Here is a 21,955-nt window from a genome sequence, read left to right as displayed (position 1 = left end):
TTTTATGTTCCCGGCAAGCTTCCTCTCGTACTCTATTTTCCCCCTCTTAATTAAACTCTTTGTCCTCCTCTGCTGAATTCTAAATTTCTCCCAGTCCTCAGGTTTGCTGCTTTTTTTTCCTAATTTATATGCCTCTTCCTTGGATCAAACACGATCCTTAATTTCCCTTGTTAGCCACGGTTGAGCCACGTTCCCCGTTTTATTTTTACTCCAGACAGGGATGTACAATTGTTGAAGTTCATCCATATGATCTTTAAAGGTTTGCCATTGTCTATCCACTGTCAACCATTTAAGCATCATTTGCCAGTCTAATCTAGCCAATTCGCGCCTCATACCGTCAAAATTACCTTTCCTTCAGTTCAGGACCATAGTTTCTGAATTAACTTTGTCACTCTCCATCTTAATAAAGAATTCTACCATATTATGGTCACTCTTCCCCAAGGGGCCTCGCACAACAAGATTGCTAATTAGTCCCTTCTCATTACACATTACCCAGTCTAGGATGGCCAGCTCTCTGGTTCCTCGACATATTGGTCTAGAAAGCCATCCCGAATACATTCCAGGAAGTCCTCGTCCACCGCATTGCTACCGGTTAGGTTAGCCCAATCAATATGTAGATTAAAGTCGCCCATGATTACTGCTGTACCTTTATTGCACAGATCCCTTAGTTCTTGTTTGATGCTGTCCCCAACCTGACTACTACTATTTGGTGGCCTGTACACAACTCCCACTAGCGTTTTCTGCCCTTTGGTATTCAGTAGCTCCACCCATACCGATTCCATATCATCCAAGCTAATGTCCTTCCTTACAATTGCATTAGTTTCCTCTTTAACTAGCGACGCCACCCCGCCTCCTTTTCCTTTCTGTCTATCCTTCTTAAATGCTGAATATCCTTGGATGTTGAGCTCCCAGCATTGGTCACCTTGGAACCATGTTTCCGTGATGCCAATGACATCGTATCCGTTAACTGTCATCTGCGCAGATAATTCGTCCACATTGTTCCGAATACTCCTCGCATTGAGGCACAGAGCCTTCAGGCTTGTCTTAAAACACTTTGCCCCTTTAGAAATTTGCTGTAATGTGGCCCTTTTTGTTTTTTGTCTTGGGTTTCTCTGCCCTCCTATTTCAGTATTCTCCTTTCTATCTTTTGCTCTTTTGCTTCTGATTGCATTTTACTTCCCTCTGTCTCCCTGCATGGGTTCCCATCCCCCTGCCATATTAGTTTAACTCCTCCCCAACAGCACTAGCAAACACTGCCCCTCGGACATTGGTTCTGGTCCTCCCAGGTGCAGACCATCCGGTTTGTACTGGTCCCACCTCCCCCAGAACCGGTTCCAATGCCCCAGGAATTTGAATCCCTCCCTTCTGCACCACTGCTCACGCCACATATTCATCTGAGTTATCCTGCGATTCCTACTCTGACTAGCACGTGGCACTGGTAGCAATCCTGAGATTACTACTTTTGAGGTCCTACTTTTTAATTTAACTCCTAGCTCCCTAAATTTGTTTCGTAGGACCTCATCCCATTTTTTACCTATGCCGTTGGTACCTATATGCACAACGACAACTGGCTGTTCACGCTCCCTTTTTAGAATGTCCTGCACCTGCTCCGAGAAATCCTTGACCCTTGCACCAGGGAGGCAACATACCATCCTGGAGTCTATATTGCAGCCGCAGAAATGCCTATCTATTCCCCTTACAATCGAATCTCCTATCACTATAGCTCTCCCACTCTTTTTCCTGCCCTACTGTGCAGCAGAGCTGTCCACGGTGCCATGAGCTTGGCTGCTGCTGCCCTCCCCTTATGTGTCATCCCCATCAACAGTACCCAAAGCGGTCTACCTGTTTTGCAGGGGGATGACAGCAGGGAACACCTGCACTACTTTCCTTGCACTGCTCTTCCTGTTGGTCTTCCATTCCCTATATGGTTGTGTAACATTTACCTGCGGTAAGACCAACTCGCTAAACATGCTATTCACGTCATTCTCAGCAAAATGGATGCTCCAGAGTGAATCCACCCGCAGCTCCAGGGCCGCAATGCGGTCCGTCAGGAGCTGGAGGCGGATACACTTCCAGCACACGTAGTCGTCAGGGACACCGGAAACATCCCTGAGTTCCCACAGAGTACAGGAGGAACATTAACCCAAAGCCTCATCTACAAAATGGGAAGATGCTGGTTCGTGACCTGTGGCACTATCCATGTATGGAACAGTCCCGTTACAACAGTAAGCCCCCAACACTGGGTGCCCATGAGGCACTGTGGTCAGAGTGCCAGTGAAATTGTTTACCACCAATGTTGCACTCCTCCAATATCATCCAGGCAGGAGACCATCCCGGGTTTAATGCTGAGTGTTGAGAAATGTGTGTCAGGTACGGCATTAACATCTAACAGAGACCCATTTGTTTACTTTGTTGCTGGGATGTGGGTGACACTTGCAAGGCTACATTGATTACCCAGTCCGACTTTTCACGAAAAGCGCCTATTGAGTAGCATGCTCGAAGTGGTTTCAATGAGGGTTATGTCAACTTTGAGCATGAAAAAAACAACAAAACAGGCAATATCCAATTGACCGCCCATTGTGTGTTCATGGGATTCCCCTTCCATTGACTCCAATGGATGGACAATGGGAAGCAGTGTCTGAAGGGTGGATAACTTCATATCATCAATTTTACATAATGGCCCAAAGGTAAAATGAACCCCAATGTGCTTGTTACTGGGAACAGACTGATTATTACACTGTATCCTCACAGCATTAGATTACAGAGCAGTTTCAATCAGATTATTTGTATTAAAGGAAACTGGCCCACGACAATGTGATAGAGTAAACACTCGTGAAGTCAGTGAAATGAAATATCGTCGAGTTCGATAACGGACCACGGATCCGCTTTTGCCTGTTTCACACTATCGCCACAGTAAACATTATCCCCCAATGTGTGTTCTCTCAATCGGTGGTGATGATCTATGCAACTGTGTGGATATAAAGTGATGCAATCTGGAAACAATCACTTCATACCACAGTTTATTGTTTCCTTGAACTAATTCCCAGAATAAATTAGACATAAATTACTGTAATCACGTTGCCTGGATTTGCCCGTTTAAACACTGTGAAAAATGCAAGGATTAAGCGACAGCAACAGAAATAGACAAATCGGTGTGATTTTACACACGCTGCTCATCCCAGGCTTACACCTACAGTCAGTCACTTTCGCTTCTTTTCTCTTGCAGCTAATTTATTGACGATTGTGATTCTCTCCCGGGGAAAGTGCGGTCTCTCAAAATGCCTCACTCACTATCTGGTCGCCATGGCAATCGCGGATCTCCTGGTCATGATATTTGACGTGATACTGTATGTGATCAACGTTATTTATTCCTGGACTATACTTCCGTCTGCAGAATCAATCTCTCTCTGATTTATTGTGTCATTGACTTTCAGTCTGGTTCATAGTGACTTTCACCTTTGATCGCTTTGTAGCCATTTGTTGCCGGAATTTGAGAATTCAATATTGTACCGAAAGAACTGCAGCTATCGTTATACTGACAGTTTGTGGACTGAGCTTTTTAGAAAATGTTCCAATTTATTTTATATATGAACCCCGGGAAATAATTGACAATACTGTGGTTCTGTACTGTTCAGTCCAGCTTCGATACCTCTCCCGCCTGGATGGCCCATCTCTGGTTCGACAGCATTTAAACCCCATTTGCTCCCTTTGTTTTGATTTTCCTCCTCAATGCTTTGACCATCAGACATATTTTAGCAGCTAATATTATCCGCAGGAGAATGCAAGGCATCAATGGTGAGAATCACAATGATCCCGAGATGAAGAATCGAAGGAAGTCGATCATCTTACTACTCGCCATATCTGGTAATTTTGTATTGCTGTGGATGTTAACTCTTATATATTACATTTGTATACAAATGACAGATTCAGAGTTTTTCCAGTCAGATTACACCGACCCTTTCCCCACCCTGGAAAAAACAAGCTATCTGCTTCAACGGCTCAGTTCCTGCACCAACACCTTTGTTTACGCAGTGGTCCAGACTAAATACAGAGAGGAGTTAATTAACACGGTTAAAAGTCCCTTCACTCTAATAATTAATTTAATGAAAGATTGATGCGAACAAGTTGTTACGTAGCTGACTAGAACCCACATTGGTTCACAATTGTACCTTTACAAAACAGAGCAAATTGCACAATAAAGACTAGATTTTCAATCGAAAGGAAGTCAGCTACGATACTGGGCGGTTTATCAGCTCCATCACTCATCACTCACACCATGCAAGTGTAAATATACCGCGAGCAGTTACACTGTAGGCTCAGAATATTGCTCCTCAGAAGGGCCGATAAAAAATCTGCACCTCTTTTACATTGTGCCAGATTTTCCTTTTCACGGAAATTGGGCGCTGTATCACCTGCCATTCACTATCGCCCGTTTCCGTTTACTGGCAAAGTCCAATCTCTTCCCCAAAGGTTGTGTTCGCAAAATATTCCTCTACACAGAATTTTATGGCGGTGTAAATCTCTACATAGCATCCCTTTCCTCTCATTCAACACGTCAGAAGCTCTTGAGGAGCAGAAGTGACAGTGCGGGATTTGCGCTCCGTGCCTTGTCCAATGGAACTGGGTTGGGACGAAGGCTTTTGCAGGTACGGCTGAATTTTAACATTCCTCATTGGCGGATAGTCCACGGCATCGGGTGGAACACCGGGTTTACAACCCACTGGAGATTACTCTCAGCTGACTTTATTGGTGAGTGTTTCTAAATATGAATGGTGAAAACCAGCCTTGCACCCGATTCGGTCAGTTTCCTGATGGGCGGGTCAGGTTAAAATTACAGTTGAGCCCAGACTCAGAGGGGCAATGCCAGCTTCGCATCAGTGTCTCGCATCGACACCAAAGGTCCAATGTAAATGTCAATTTAGAAAAGTCCTTACCCGTAGACCCTTCAAAACTAACACATTTCCGCACAGCGGTATTTTTCGTTTATTTCAGCTGAGATTTATTCAGAAAATTTTTATTTCTTTAAGCAGCAATGAAGGGTTAATGGTCGCTCTGGGAACATCTTCACTGGGATATTTCAGCTCATGCCAAGATTTGTTTCCACTTCAACTCATCGGGGAGAAAAAGTAGTTTTCATTCAGATCGAAAAGTAATCCTGGTATCAATATTACATTTACACAAGCCTTTAAGAGTAGTATATGTACTGCTCCCATAACAACAGGACAGAAAAGCAAGGGGGATAATTTACCCTTTTGACAATAATGTACAACTGGTGTTATCGGACACCCACTTATACACCTCGCCCGAGTTTCCTGTTGATTTACTTCCATGGTATGGAAAATCGGGAAAGTTAATGGTATGCAGCCGATCCGATATCGCCTGTTTAATATTGTTGGCAACAGTTAAACATTCTCCAAATTAGTTGAGAAAATAACATGAAAGAGCTAGAAATTGGTCCTCGTGACCGTTTCCATGTGCAAGGAAGGTCAATTTCAGAGATCCACGTCCTGCGTCCAATCAGCGCCAGAATCAGAGGTACTGCTATAATTGCATAGTCAGCTGCTCAGGCGCCCAGTGCGCCGGCCTAAAACAGGCGTTAGACCCGGTACATATATAAATGCAGGCCTAACGTCTGTTTCAGGACCCCTGCACTAAATTGGAAGCAATGTGAGGAGCAGGCTCTGGGCTTTCTCTGCTAATGTTCATTCAACAACCGCTGCGACCTACGCAGATACCGTCAACAACAACAACAACTTGCGTGTCTATAGCGCTTTAAACGGACTAAAACGTCCCAAGGCGCTACACAGGAGCAATTATCTACAATAGTTCACGCCAAGCCAGAGAACGAAATATTAGCACAGGCTGCCAAAAGTATGTTTAAAGAGGTAGGTTTTAAGGAGCCTCTTAAAGGGGAGATCGAGGGGTGGAGAAGTGGTGAGGTTTAAAGAACGAATTCCAGAACTTGGGGCCTGAGCACAAATGTGCTTTTTAAACATTTCCTGTGGATCCAGGAGGAGAAGGAATGCTCTTCCTGGCTGTACAGCACCTGCCAACTTATAATCGCTCTGGTTCAGTTGTTTCCTGACCCACCCGCGCAGGACTAACATTAGGGGACCTACACATGTGACATGTGCCGGCAGCCTATTGGTTTTGGGCCTCACGTCTGTCTGCTGTGCGCCCCCAAACATGCAAAACACAAGTTATAGTCCAAAGCCTTGCAAAAAAACGTGTGCATGTTGCAGAGCAGTGAGTGCAGTCTGAATTCAGGAGCTGGAGTTCGGATTGTGGGTTTGGAGGTTCAAAGGGTGAAAGTAATCGCCACTGAAGCTTAAAAACAAATTTCATACTATTCTGGTTTTACACTTGGTAGAGTATCTAACGTTATCAGTGTGAGACAACACCCTCCAGTAAATCTGACTGTGTCACTGTAGCTGAAAGGTCCTTTATCAGTTTAGATTTACACGATCACTTTGTGTCCGTGCGAATAAGAAACGGCCTGCAACTGACGATGGGTTTGCGGTGTAAATACATTGAGCAGGCAGGATTCAGCAGGGAGAGAATAGTACACTGCCTGTAAGAAATCATGAATATGAAGAAATTGCGAAATACAAAATAAATAATGATTATATAAATGAAGTAATGATGCCTGCTCAGCAGAAACAAGGTTGATACGAGGTCAGGCCACGAATTACCGGCCTTCCAGTAGACATGATTAAACTGATAACGGGGGTTGCAAGAAGCCGAAGGATTAACAAACTGTATACAGAAGAAAACAAGATATTTAGAACAGAGCTACGGAAACAACTGACCTCATGAGGATCATAGGGGGCTGTCAGAGATACTCACTCCCCTGGAATTGGACCAAGGAATGGGTAAAAATGATTGTTGCAAGGTATTCACCATCCCACCGAAACAAGGTATAAAAACTGGTAACCTAGAGAGAGGAAGAGTCAGACTGAGGAGAGAGTTTCCTCAAGGTAGACCTCATGCTGGCTTCGGACTAACACCTCCACCAGCTCGGGATCTGCTCCGAGACCACCGTTCTCTCTCGACGTCTGTCCGTTCCGTTCCAGGGCCGTAGATCATTCTCATCTGTCACGCGTTGTATGTCTATTATATCCATCTTCATCGCGTGTTGTACCCGAATTTGCGTATAACTGCTACTGCTTAATAAAATGCCTTACAACTTGTAAGACCCTTTGGGTAACCTGTGTGTGACCTCTGCTCCAAATCTTACATGCTAGAATTTCTGACATGTCCTCACTTCCAGATTCGCCCTTATCCCGCCGATATACCTGATCTGGCTGTAGGTGCTTTTCTTTATCAGAGGCCGGGAGGCCATAGTCATGTCCCACATGACCCACACTGCAGTTCGCAGGTGCTTTCCCTGAACTTAAGTGGCTGACATTCTGGACCTGGCCCACGCTGCCATTCCTTGCCTCACTGTACCGTCATACACAAACTAACCTCTGTTGCCAAACCAGATACAATTCTACACATGTTGTCGCTTTGCAGTTTAGCGATTTATCATATGTACTGCGAAAAGAAAAACGTTTTCAACTTTAAGAGCAAATTAGCAAATGACCGTTTTAAGAGAGAAATATTGGATAAATGCATAAACTGATTTAGGATGGTTAAAGGATTCGGTACAGTAGATAGAGACAAACTATTTCCCCTCAGCCTTCTCTTTTCTCGATATATGATCACAGAATGCTCAGTCTTTCCTGGTAACTATAACTTCTCCATTCTGGTATCATTCTTGAATATCTTATTTGTTCTACCTTCTCCAGTGCCTCTGTTCAACATTTTTTTTGCAATATGGAGACCACAACATGTATGCAGTATTCTAAGTGTGATCGAACCAAGTTTCGATGGATTTTAACATATCGTCTCTGTTTTAGCATTTCATTCCTCTACAAATAAAACTCAATGTTTTGTTTATATTTTTATGGCCTTACCCACACTTGTCGCTCTTTTTAGTGATTTGTGTATCTGTACCCCGAGGTACCGTTGCACCTTTTCCCCATTTAGACTTTTTTTTCAATCAGTATTTGGCCTTCTTATTCCTCATAACAAAATGTAACACCTGACACATATCTATATTGAATATAATTTTCCAATTAAATGTCCATTCTGCAGGATTATTGTTGTCCTCTTGTAGTTCGTGGCAGAAATACACAATATTAATGATAGCACCCGATTTGGTGCAGTCCGTAATTTTTTAACTGTACTTCTGATTCCCGAGTCCGAAATCGCTGAAATAAATTGTGAACAACAGTGGTCCTACAACCAATCCTTGTGGAACATCACTTACAACCTTTTGCCAATGTCAACAGCTACCCTGAACCCTTACTCTTTGTTTTCTGGACAGTAGCAAGTTTGGCATCCATCCTGCTCCTTGTCCCTTGACTCCACAAGCTCTGATCTTAATGGTGAGTTCAGTATGCAGTACGTTATCGAAGGTCATTTTAAAATCCAAATATATTACATCTGCAACAATATCCTTGTTCACCATTCTGTGACTTCTTCAAATAATTCAATAAGGCTGTTACATCTTTCCAATTATGTGTCTTAGCATCGATGTTAAGATATCTGGTCGATTGATCCCTGTGCTTGTTCTATTTAAATATTGGTATAACATTAGCTCTATGCATGTTATCTTGCACGATTTACTTTTCTAACGCACAGTGTGGCTCAGCCTCAGACAGTTGCCAGGTAGAGCAGTGGTGTCAGTGACTCAGGAACGCAGTTTCCAGGAGGGACCGAAAACAATGCCTTCGGTCTTCCCAATATTTAGCTGGAGGTAATTCCTGTTCATCCAGTACTGGATCTCGGACAACCAGTCTGACAGTTGAGAGAAAGTGCGGGGGTTGAGAGAGTGGTGCTGAGGTAGAGCCAGCTGTCGTTAGCATACAAGTGGAAAATGATGCTTGGATTTCAGATGATGTCGCCAAGGGGCAGCATGTAGATGAAAAATAGGATGGTCCAAGGATAAATCATTGGGGAACTCCAGAAGTAACAATGAGGGTGGAGAGATGCACTTGCAGGATATTCACTGGCTACGATTGGACAGATAAGAATGGAACCAGGCGAGTGCAGTAGCACCCAGATGGACAATAGTGAAGAGAGGCATTGGAGAATGATGGAGTGGTCAACCATGTCAAACGCTGCAGACAATTCAAGAAGGATGAGGAGGGATACGTTATGTTTGTCACAGTCACAAAGGATGTAATTTGTGCCGTTTCGTTACTGTGATGGAGGTTGGGGTGGTAAAATGATTGGAGGGATTCCATCATGAGGTTCCAAGAAAGATGGGCACGAACCTTTGACGACAATACCTTCAACGACTTTGAAGAGGAAAGCGGGGTTGGAGATGGGAAGGTAACTTTCAAGCACAGCGGAGTCACGGGTTGTTTTTTGAGGAGAGGCGTGATGAGGTCAGATTTGAAGGTGAGGGGGACAGTACCTGAGGAGAGAGAACCGTTAACAATGTCAGCTAACATGGGAGCCAGAAAATGATATTGGGTGGTCAGCAGTTTCATGGGAATAGGGTCGAGAAAGCAGGAAAGGGCTCTCATGGATAAGATGAGTGAAGCAAGGTCATGAAGGAAAATCGGAGAGAAACCAGAGAAAAATGTGAATTCAAGGCTAGGACAAGGGAGATCCTTAGAGGAGGTTTGACCCTGTGGGATAGAGGAAGGAAGGAAAGTGGTTGAGTCAGCTGATTGGATGGTCTCAGTCTTAGAGACAAAGAAGTCCATGATCTCCACGCATTTGTTGTTGGAGGCGAGGGTGGAGGAGACAGTGGAGAGGGGTTTAAGAAGATGGTTAGCAGTAGAGCATAGAAGCCAGGATTATCTTTCCATTCCAGAATCATGTTGGAATAGTGAGCAGTTGTGGCAGTCGAGAGCAGGACCCGATAATGCTTTATCAGCCAGATCTGGTGGTGAATTGCTAAGCCAATTGTCCGCCAAATCTATTCGGGTTTGCGTCACCTGGACTTAAGTGAGCGAAGATGAGGGTCGTACCAAGGGGAATGGGCTGGGTGGGAGAAGTTAACGGGGATGGTGATGGTTTGGCGCCATTTAATTGCCTCCAATTTCCCCTGCAATTGACACACTATCCTCGCTTGAAAGTATGTCACCATTCCTTCTTCGACGTTGACTCAATATCCTGGAACTCCCTCCCTAACAGCACTGTGGGAGCGCGATCACCACACGGACTGCAGCCGTTCAAGAAGGCAGCTCACCACCACCTCCTCAAAGGCAATTATGGATGGACAATAAATACTGGCCTTGAGAGTGATGCCCACATCCTATGAACGAATGCAATTAAACTTTCTTCAGTGCAAATTCACCATGCATTTCCGGTTGATACTTGCATCATACATAACAAATCACAATGATACACTTATAATCTCACTATCATGCACCATGTGCCACCCAATACTAGCTAATCTTGGGCATTCAGGTTATCATCAAAAGATTGTAGTCATCTGGAGATCTCCCAGTGCATGGTCCCGATGTCTTGGGCTAGTGGTTCGGCTATCAAATAAGTTTTATTGGAAGGTACATAGACAAGGACACAAATGTCTCCAATAAAAAACTATCAATTTACTGCCCATATCTACACTTTTCTGACTTTCACTAGAAAGCTAGGACAATTCCATTTGTTGATGTAATTTTCCTGTTTGTATTTGCATTGTATGTGGGGCACCCCATTACTTACCATTCCATCTCATTCATGAGCCCTGCAGGAACTTTATTGCCTAATACAATATTTAAGATAGGAAACATAGATCAAAATGTCCCGCTTGATCAAGTTATGTCTGCCGATGTCTTCTGTTCAGTTCTTAAATTCTTAAAACCGCTGGATCACTTGCTGCTCCATCATTAATAATTTTAAATAAAACATTCTCATCAGGGAATATAATAGTTTTCGATTACAAAAATCCAATAAATTACATATTTCTCTTTGTTCTTTCTTCAGATGCCTTTGAAATGACTAAAACAAATATTGACTAAAATGGAGAAAAATTAGATTACACATTTAAACAAATCAAGACACACTGCTTTGGAAATTGCTGTAGCAATTGCAACTCGAAGGTTAAATCTGAGACTGAAACTTACTCTCTTGTTAAACATACATTTTATTTTGTTTTTCGCACTTTTTCTACCAGCTTAATTTAAATGTCATGGACTTTCTGTGCAAAGGAATTCGGGCTGTTGGTAGGCCCCTGCTTGGTGTTAGCTAGGAGCTGGTGGAAGTTGATTTCCACCTCCCATAGTGTTTGACATAGTTCTACCCCAATATCCTCTATTGCGCCATCCACCAGAATGTCCAAATCCATTTTTGTTTTAATTCTGAGGAACACGCATGAGGAGTACCTGTTTAAGATTGTCAACATCTAGTTCCAGATGTGTAAGCTTCAAAATCCCCCAGCACTGCCTGAGGCTGATGTCCTTGTCCACCACTCCTAGTTTAGCTTGAGGCGCTCTAACCTCAACCATGGTTGCGGTAATGCTCCCTGACTACTATTTGTGTGGAAAGTGTGTCCAGCTGCAGTTCCTGACAGACTGCATGACGGCACTGGAGCTGCGGATGGACTCACTCTGGAGCATGCGCAATGCTGAGAATGTTGTGGATAGCACATTTAGTGAGTGGGTCACACCGCAGGTAAGGGTTAGAACACAAAGTGAATGGTTGACCAAGAGACAAGGCAAGAGCAGGAAGGAAGTACAGGAGTCCCCTGCAGTCATCTCCCTCCAAAGCAGATATACCAGGGGCAGGCACCAGCAGCCAGGTTCATGGCACCATGGGTGGCTCTGCTGCACAGAAGGGGGGAAAAAGAGTTGGAGAGCTATAGTGATAGGGGACTCTATTGTAAGGGGAATAGATAGGAGTTTCTGCGGCTGCAACCGAGACTCCAGGATGGTATGTTGCCTCCCTGGTGCAAGGGTCAAGGATGTCTCGGAGTGGCTGCAGAGCATTCTGGAGAGGGAGGGTGAGCAGCCAGTTGTCGTGGTACATGTAAGTACCAACAAAATAGGTAAGAAGCGGGAAGAGGTCCTATAAGCTGAATTTAGGGAGCTAGGAGTTAAATTAAAAAGTAGGCTCTCAGAGGTAGTAATCTCTGGATTGCTACCAGTGCCACGTGCTAATCAGAGAAGAGGGAGCAGGATAGTTAGAATAAATACGTGGCTTGAGCAGTGGTGCAAGAGGGAGGCATTCAAATTCCTGGGACATTGGAACCAGTTCTGGGGGAAGTGGGACCTATACAAAAGGGACAGTCTGCACTTGGGCAGGGCTGAAACTGATGTCCTGGGGGTAACATTTGCTAGTGCAGTTCGGGAGTGTTTAAACTAATATGGCAGGGGGATGGGAACCTATTCAGCGTGACAGGGCGAAGTAATATGGAGTCAGAAACAGATGGTAGAAAGGTAAAAAGCAATAGTGGAAGTCCGAGTCAACAAAGGCAAGAAACAAAAAGGGCCACACTACATCATAATTCTAAAGGGACAAAGGGTGTTAAAAAAACAAGCCTGAAGGCTTTGTGTCTTAATGCAATGAGTATCCGTAATAAGGTGGATGAATTAACTGTGCAAATAGATGTTAACAGATATGATGTGATTGGGATTACAGAGACGGGCTCCAGGATGATCAGGCCTGGGAACTCAACATCCAAGGGTATTCAACATTCAGGAAGGATAGAATAAAGGGAAAAGGAAGTGGGGTAGCATTGCTGCTTAAAGAGGAGATTAACGCAATAGTTAGGAAGGACATTAGCTTGGATGATGTGGAATCTATATAGGTAGAGCTGCAGAACACCAAAGGGCAAAAAACGTTAGTGGGAGTTGTGTACAGACTTCCAAACAGCAGTAGTGATGTTGGGGAGGGCATCAAACAGGAAATTAGGGGTGCATGCAATATAGGTGTAGCAGTTATCATGGGTGACTTTAATGTGTATATCGATTGGGCTAACAAAACTGGAAGCAATACGGTGGAGGAGGATTTTCTGGAGTGCATAAGGGATGGTTTTCTCGACCAATATGTCGAGGAACCAACTAGGGGGGATGCCATCTTAGACTGGGTGTTGCGTAATGACAGAGGATTAATTAGCAATCTCGTTGTGCGAGGCCCCTTGGGGAAGAGTGACCATAATATGGTGGAATTCTACATTAGGATGGAGAATGAAACAGTTAATTCTGAGACCATGGTCCAGAACTTAAAGAAGGGTAACTTTGAAGGTATGCGGCGTGAATTGGCTAGGACAATTTGGCGAATGATACTTAAGGGGTTGACAGTGGATGGGCAATGGCAGACATTTAGAGACCGCATGGATGAACTACAACAATTGTACATCCCTGTCTGGCGTAAAAATAAAAAAGGGAAGGTGGCTCAACCGTGGCTATCAAGGGAAATCAGGGATAGTATTAAAGCCAAGGAAGTGGCATACAAATTGGCCAGAAATAGCAGCGAACCCAGGGACTGGGAGAAATTTAGAACTCAGCAGAGGAGGACAAAGGATTTGATTAGGGCAGGAAAAATAGAGTACGAAGGGAAGCTTGCAGGGAACATTAAGATGGACAGCAAAAACTTCGATAGATATGTAAAGAGAAAAAGGTTAGTAAAGACAAACGTAGGTCCCCTGCAGTCAGAATCAGGGGAAGTCATTACGGGGAACAAAGAAATGGCAGACGAATTGAGCAAGTACTTTGGTTCGGTATTCACTAAGGAGGACACAAACAACCTTCCGGATATAAAAGGGGTCAGAGGGTCTAGTAAGAAGGAGGAACTGAGAGAAATCCTTATTAGTCGGGAAATTGTGTTGGGGAAATTGATGGGATTGAAGGCCGATAAATCCCCAGGGCATGATGGACTACATCCCAGAGTACTTAAGGAGGTGGCCTTGGAAATAGTGGATGCATTGACAGTCATCTTCCAACATTCCATAGACTCTGGATCAGTTCCTGTGGAGTGGAGGGTAGCCAATGTAACCCCACTTTTTAAAAAAGGAGGGAAAGCGATAAAACAGGGAATTATAGATCGGTCAGCCTGACATCGGTCGTGGGTACAATGATGGAATCAATTATTAAGGATGTCATAGCAGCGCAGTTGGAAAGAGGTGACATGATATGTCCAAGTCAGCATGGATTTGTGAAAGGGAAATCATTCTTGACAAATCTTCTGGAACTTTTTGAGGATGTTTCCAGTAGAGTGGACTTGGGAGAATCAGTTGATGTGGTGTATATGGACTTTTAGAAGGCTTTCGACAAGGTTCACACAAGAGATTAATGTGCAATGTTAAAGCACATGGGGTTGGGGGTAGTGTGCTGACGTGGATTAAGAACTGGTTGGCAGACAGGAACAAAGAGTAGGAGTAAATGGGTACTTTTCAGAATGACAGGCAGTGACTAGGTGGGTACCACAAGGTTCTGTGCTGGGGCCCCAGCTGTTTACATTGTGCATTAATGATTTAGATGAGGGGATTAAATGTAGTATCTCCAAATTTGCGGATGACACTAAGTTGGGTGGCAGTGTGAGCTGCGAGGAGGATGTTATGAGGCTGCAGAGTGACTTGGATAGGTTAGGTGAGTGGGCAAATGCATGGCAGATAAAGTATAATGTGGATAAATGTGAGGTTATCAACTTTAGTGGTAAAAACAGAGAGACAGACTATTATCTGAATGGTGACAGATTAGGAAAAGGGGAGGTGCAACGAGACCTGGGTGTCATGGTACATCAGTCATTGAAGGTTGGCATGCAGGTACAGCAGGCGGTTAAGAAAGCAAATGGCATGTTGGCCTTCATAGCGAGGGGATTTGAGTACAGGGGCAGGAAGTCTTACTACAGTTGTACAGGGCCTTAGTGAGGCCACACCTGGAGTATTGTGTACAGTTTTGGTCTCCTAACTTGAGGAAGGACATTCTTCCTATTGAGGGAGTGCAGCGTAGGTTCACCAGACTGATTCCCAGGCTGGCGGGACTGACATATCAAAAAAGACTGGATCAACTGGGCTTGTATTCACTGGAGTTCAGAAGAATGAGAGGGGATCTCAAAGAAACGTTTAAAATTCTGACGGGTTTCGACAGGTTGGATGCAGGAGGAATGTTCCCAATGTTGGGGAAGTCCAGAACCAGGGGTCACAGTCTAAGGTTAAGGGGTAAGCCATTTAGGACCCAGATGAGGAGGAACTTCTTCACCCAGAGAGTGGTGAACCTGTGGAATTCTCTACCACAGAAAGTTGTTGAGGCCAATTCACTAAATATGTTCAAAAAGGAGTTAGATGTAGTCCTTACTACTAGGGGGATCAAGGGGTATGGCGAGAAAGCAGGAATGGGGTACTGAAGTTGCATGTTCAGCCATTAACTTATTGAATGGCGGTGCAGGCTTGAAGGGCCGAATGACCTAATCCTGCACCTATTTTCTATGTTTCTATGTTTATATCTCGTTACTCGCGTTCGAGCAAGTTTGTTCCCCGTCCAGTACTCGGTCACCCTGATGCTTGGGCTCACTCACTGCCTTAGCTCGCGTGACCACAAGCACACACTGGTACCACCTCACCTGCCTTGCCATCCTTGTACGGTGGAGGTGGAGCAGAGGGAATAGAGGGAGTAGGGTTCTCAGCTATATTCTCCCAGCCAGGGCCGAAATATTTCCGTTTGATTTGGGAGACAGCAGCCACCACTGCCCCCTGTTGGCTGATTTGGCCTGAAGCTGCTCGATTTTTGCTGAGCACGGGGAGTGGTCTGCTTTTGCAGAGGCGAAGGTTGGCGAAGGTTTAATTCCCTTAAAGTGCCCCTTTCATCTTCTCACCTCACTCAACCTGGTATAATCTGCCTGTAGTTCAATATTTTGCTCCAGTAATTGATTTAGTTCTTTTCGTCATGGGCCTTTCTTTCCCAGCGTATCTGGCTGTGAATGACAGAAGTGTTTTCCTGACAATCGTTGCTACCTTTTTTGCAACTTATTTATCTCTTCATTTAAATCATTGTTTTTTTATTTAACTGTGCATCGCACAGTTGTGCTCCATAAGCAAACATATCTCGGCCTTCTTTCAGCTTAAGTTTGCTTTCCTGGATAACCTCAGAGATTCTTTGAAGAATGTAATCATAATTCCCCTAACCATATTCTCGGATTTTTAGAAGGTCCTTTGCTGCAGATGCGTCAGATTTTTCTATCAAACTTTATATTAATGTTCCTAGTGATAGGCCAATGCCATTGTGTTTCTGGTTTTTCTTCTTTATCACATGCTCTTTGTCTTCTTTCAGAGAGTCCCCTACCCAGTCTTAGCGATGATCAGGCGCAGGCAACCAAGTCTGCCCGGTCCTGATAACTCCCAACTCTGTGACCTAAGTTCTGACACCACTGTAAGATTTGGATCACAGGTCACACACAGAATATCCAAGGGTCTTAGAAGTTGTAATGTGTTTTATTAGAGAGTGGCAGTTATAATCAACATCAGATACAATATGAGATGACGATAGATACAGTAGACATACAACTCGTGGCAGAGGAGAACGATCTTCATGCCTGGCACAGAACGGACAGGCATTGAGGCAGAGCAGTGATCTTGAAGCAGATCGCGAGCTGGTGGAGGTGTTAGTCAGAAGCCAATATGAAATCTACCTTGAGGAAACTGTTTCCTCAGTCTGTCTGTTTCTTGCTCTCGGTTGCCAGTTTTTATAACTTTTTTCGAGGGCCCCTGGATACCATGCAGCAATAATTTTTACCCATTCCATGGTCCAATTACAGGGGAGTGACTGCCACTGAAAGTTCTCTCCCATCCTCAAGAAGTCAGCTTTTTCCTTATCTCTGTTCTAAATGTCATGTTGTTCATCCATAGACAGTTTGCTTATCCTACAGTTTCTAATTACCTCCGTTATCAGTTTAGTCTGCTGGAAGGCCCGTTGTTCGTTTCCTGACCTCTTAACAAACTTGGTTCTCAGTGTCTGCTGAGCTGGCAAAAGTACTTCTTTTATAATTACATTATTTCATTTATAATTCACAATTTCTTATGATTCATGATTTAGTCTACATATCGACTGGGCAAACCAAATATGCAGTAATAATGTAGAGGACAATTTCATGGAATGTATAAAAAATGGTTTTCCAGATCAGTATGTTGAGCAACCAATGAGGGAACAGGCTATTTTAGGTCTAGTACTGTGCAATGACAAAAGGTTAATTAATAACCTTGTAGAAAAGGGGCATTTAGGAATAAATGACAATAATATGATATAATTTAATATTGAGGTTGAAAGACATTTAGTTAAATCCGAAACTAAGGTCTTAAATCTAAACACAGCAAACCACGTAGGTATGAGGGGCGAGTTGGCTATGGTAGATTGTCAAAATACTTTAAAAGGTATGATGCTGGACAAGCAATGCCTAGCATTTAAACAATTAATATATAATTTACAAAAAACATACATTCCTTTAAGGCACCAAAAGCCGCACAGGAATAGTAGTCCAACCGTGGCAAAGAAAAGAAGTTAAATATAACATTATATTAAAAGAAGAGGCTTATAATGTTGTCAACAAGAGCAGTAAGCCTGAAGATTGGGAGGATGTTCGAATTCAGCAAATGAGGACCAAAAACTTGATCAAGGAAGGAAAAAGGGAATATGAGAGTGAACTTGCGAGAGACATAAAAACAGACGCTAAAGGCTTCTATAGGTATGAAGAAAAAAAAGAAAATATTAGGGAAGGTAAATGTGGGTCCCTTGCAGGCTCAGATAGGAGAAATTATAATGGGGAATAAGGAAATGGCAGGGAAATTAAACACATACCGTGTGTCTGTCTTCACGGAAGAAGTCACGAAAGACCTCCCAGAAATAGTCGAGAACCAAGGGTCCAGCGAGAATGAGGAACAGAAAGAAATTAACATGAGTAAAAAAATAGTACTGGAGAAATAAATGTGACTGAAAGACGATAAATCCCCTGGATCTGAAGGCCTACATCCTAGGGATTTGAAAGAGGTAGCGATACAGATAGGGGATGCAGTGGTTGTCATCTTCCAAAATTCAATACATTCTAGAACGGTCCCCACAGATTAGAAGTTATCTAATGTAACCCCACTATTTAAGAAAGGATGGAGAGAGAAAACGTGGAATTAAAGACCAGTTAGATTGACATCAGTCGTAGGGAAACTGCTAGAATCTATTATTAAGGATGCAGTATAGGGCACTTAGAATACAATAATACCATTGGGCAGAGTAAACATGGATTTACGAAAGGAAAATCATGTTTTTCAAATCTATTGGTTGTAACTAGTAGAAATAGATACGGAGGAACCAGTGGACGTGGTGTATTTGGATTTTCAGAAGGCATTCGATACGGTGCCACACAAGACGTTATTAAACAAAGTTAGGGTACGTGGGATTGGGGGTAATATGCTAGCATGGTTTGAGGATTGGTTAACGGATAGAAAACAAAAAGTAGGAATAAACGGGTCATTTTCAGGATGGCACGCTGTAAATAGCGGGGTGCCACAAGGATCGGTGCATGGACCCCAACTATTCAAAATCTATTTCAATGATTTGGATGAGGGGACCAAATGTAACATATTCTAGTTTGCTGAAGGTAACAAGCTCAGTGGGAATGTAAGTTGTGAGGAGGATGCAAAGAGGCTTCAAGACGATATAGACTGGTTAAAGACATGGTAATTTGAATATAATGTGTAGAAATGTGAAATGAACCACTTTGGTCGGAAAAATAGAAAAGCAGAGTATTGTTTAAATGATGAGAGCTTGGGAAATGTTGTTGTTCAGTGGGACATGGGTGTCCATTCACACGAATCACTGAAAGTTAACATGCAGATACAGCAAGCAATTAAGAAAGCAAATGGTATGTTGGCCTTCAGTACAAGAGGATTTCAGTATAATAAGTGAAGACATCGTATTGCAAATATATAGAGGGCCCTGGTGAGACCGCACCTGAAGTATTGTGTACAGTTTTGGTCACCCTACCTAATTGAGGACATATTTACCACAGAGGAGTACAACTAAGGTTCACGAGATTCATTCCTGGGATGCGGGAATTGTCTTATTAGGAGAGATTGAATAGAATAGTCCTATATTCTCCAGAGTTTAGAAGAATGAGAGGTGATCTCATTGAAACATACAATATTTTTACAGGGCTTGACAGGTATTGTGGAAAGAAACCACCCGGAATCATGGGAAGGCTATGATGTGAGAACATTTTTTAGCTTACAAATGACCAAGCTTCCCGTCATGCCTTGCGATTACAATGGCTTGTTACAAGCATAGCTACAGCATCCATTAAAAGGTCATTCTGACTTACACGTGATGGAATAATCAGTGGTTCTCATCACTTCAACACATTAAGCAATGCTACTATCCGATTAGCCCCTTAAGCCAGCTCCAGACCCTCAAAATCGCCACATCATCCCCTCCTGATGCACCTCCTGATCAGAGATTGCCTGATCCAGGGAGGACACACACTAGCCCCGAATTCACTACCCGTGAGATTGTCCAGGAATTCTACTGGACTCCCGCGGGTGTCGAATTCATAAATTTCAAGGTTCACTTTCAGCTTCACCAATGTTCTGGTGACATTGACTGGGCCTGACACCATATATAGGACAGATCTATATGATATAGGAGTTTCTGTGACTATGGACACTGGGGTAAAAACAGAAAATGGCGGAAATCTCAGCAGCTCAGACAGCATCTGTGAAGATAAAGCAGAGTTCACGTTCCGGGTCGACCACCCTTCGTCAGAACTGTACAGTTTTTGGAAAGGACAGATTCTTAACAAGCACTGAAAGGGGGAAGGGAAGAAAGAACAAAAGGGAAGGTCAGTGATAGGTTGGAAGACGGGAGAGATTAGAGAGACAAAAGGGATGATGGGCCAAATTCAGTTGGTAATGACAAGAGTTAGAAAATCATTAGTCAAGATACGGTGTGAATAGCGGGATAATGACCAACTGCCATTAGAGACAAGGAGAAAAAAGTAAAGAAAGAAACAGGCTCTGCGGGGGCGGGGGGTGGGGGGGAGGAAAGGGAGCCAAAGATTGTCAGTGGTTACGCTCTGAAATTGTTTAACTCGATGTTGAGTCCAGAAGGCTGTAAAGTGCCCAAACGAAAGATGAGGTGCTGTTCCTCGAGCTTGCATTGAGCTTTGTTGGAACAGTGAAGGAGACCAAGGACTGGTGAGGTCAGAGTGGGAATGGAGTGAAGAATTAAAGTGACAGGTGACCGAAAGCTCAGGGTCACACTTGCGGACTGAACGGAGGTGCTCTACAAAGCGGTCACCCAATCTACACTTGATATCCCCAATGTAGAGAAGACCACATCGTGAGCAGCGAATACAGTATACTAAATTGAATGAAGTACAAATAAATCGCCGTTTCACCTGGAAGGAGTATTTGGGACCCTGCGACACTGGGTGTACCCTTTGTTTGAAATCATTACCGTCTGCACCGCTCGTGACACCCTCAGATTTTGATAGCAACAGATGCACAGACTGATAATCGGGACGAGCACTGAGGCGATGGCAGCTGCCATTCTCCATATCTCCCAGCAATTATACTGAATTCGGCCTGATCGATGGTGCAAATCTAACCTATCTATTGTGGAGACCTCCACTGCCTTGGCCGTTCCTTTGGAAAACTCTACCTGAACCCGTCCCCTAGCGATGATCTGCCGACTTTGACGGATGTATTTCATTGTTCTGGTCAGGACCTTCTCTACTGCAGCCTGAGCGACCTTCCCTGGTGTGTCATCCACATCCAGCTCATCATCGCACCATGGGCGAAAGACAGGGCCGGTGAGGGCTGTACCTGCCCGGTGGAAGTCTCCCAAAGTGAAGGAGTCTGAGATTTGGAAACAGAAAGTATAATTATCCTCACATATCAATCCTCCGTGGAGGTAGTTCCTTTTGTCAGACAGAAGACACCACTGGTTCAGAGATGCTTGTACTGTCCTGGAAGCACCTTCTCGAGTTTTGACTGTTACCACGACTGCAGAGTTATTATCGATAGGTTTCAGGGTATTGCAGTTACACACTATGTAATGCTGCGATTCGGTGCAGCACTCGCCCGCGGTTATAAGGAGGGTATTATTGGTGCCTGGTACTGTATACCCACGTGTCCCTACTCGATAAACCAACTTCTCTCTGACCACTCCCAGAGATTCAAATTTATATCCCCCTGGATAAGTCCCATTCTTGTGCGTTTGTGGTATCATTAAGAACTTAAACGGCACATAGTGTAAGAATAAGGGGTAAGTGTGATGAGGAGGAATTTCCCCTCTGAGAGTCGTAAATCTGGGAAATTCTCTGCCCCAGAAAGCAGTGGAGGCACGGTCATTGAATATATTTAAGGTGGAGATAGACAAATATTTGAGCGATAAGTGAGTGAAGGGTTATGGGGAGCGGGCAGGGAAATTGAATTTAGCCCATGATCAGATCAGCCATGATCTTATTAAATGGTGGAGCAGGCTCGAGGGGTCAAATGGCCTACTCCTGCTCCAAATTATTTTGCCCTTATGTACAGAAGCAATGTACTCCCCGACGCAGTCAAGTTCACACTGCCCAAGGCTTGGGCCATTGTTTGGTGTAATATAGCAGGACTACTGTGGAATCTCTGCAGCAGCCGAGTCCATGTATACTGCTGGTCTGCCACAGTGAACGCAAGCTTCAACATCCATTGCAGACATCTAATACTGTAAAAAAAAGTTATATCCTGTGTTTAAACCATTGGAAATTGTGGCCGGGCTCGCTACAATTGGGTGCAATCTCGGGATGCATTTATTTAGCGCTGTATAATCTAGCGTAAGGTGCCAAGAGTCATCCGGTTTCCTAACCGGCCATACTGGGGAGTTTGTTGTTGAAGTGGTCTTTTTTGATATATCTTCCTTCAGTAATTCCTGAACTATTGCCTGAACCGCTGATCTTGCCTCTGGTTTAATAGGATATTGTTTCTGTGGTT

This window comes from Pristiophorus japonicus, chromosome 19 (genome assembly GCF_044704955.1).
Source record: "Pristiophorus japonicus isolate sPriJap1 chromosome 19, sPriJap1.hap1, whole genome shotgun sequence".
Classification (NCBI taxonomy): Eukaryota; Metazoa; Chordata; class Chondrichthyes; family Pristiophoridae; genus Pristiophorus; species Pristiophorus japonicus.
Note: the sequence above shows the minus strand (reverse complement) of the source record.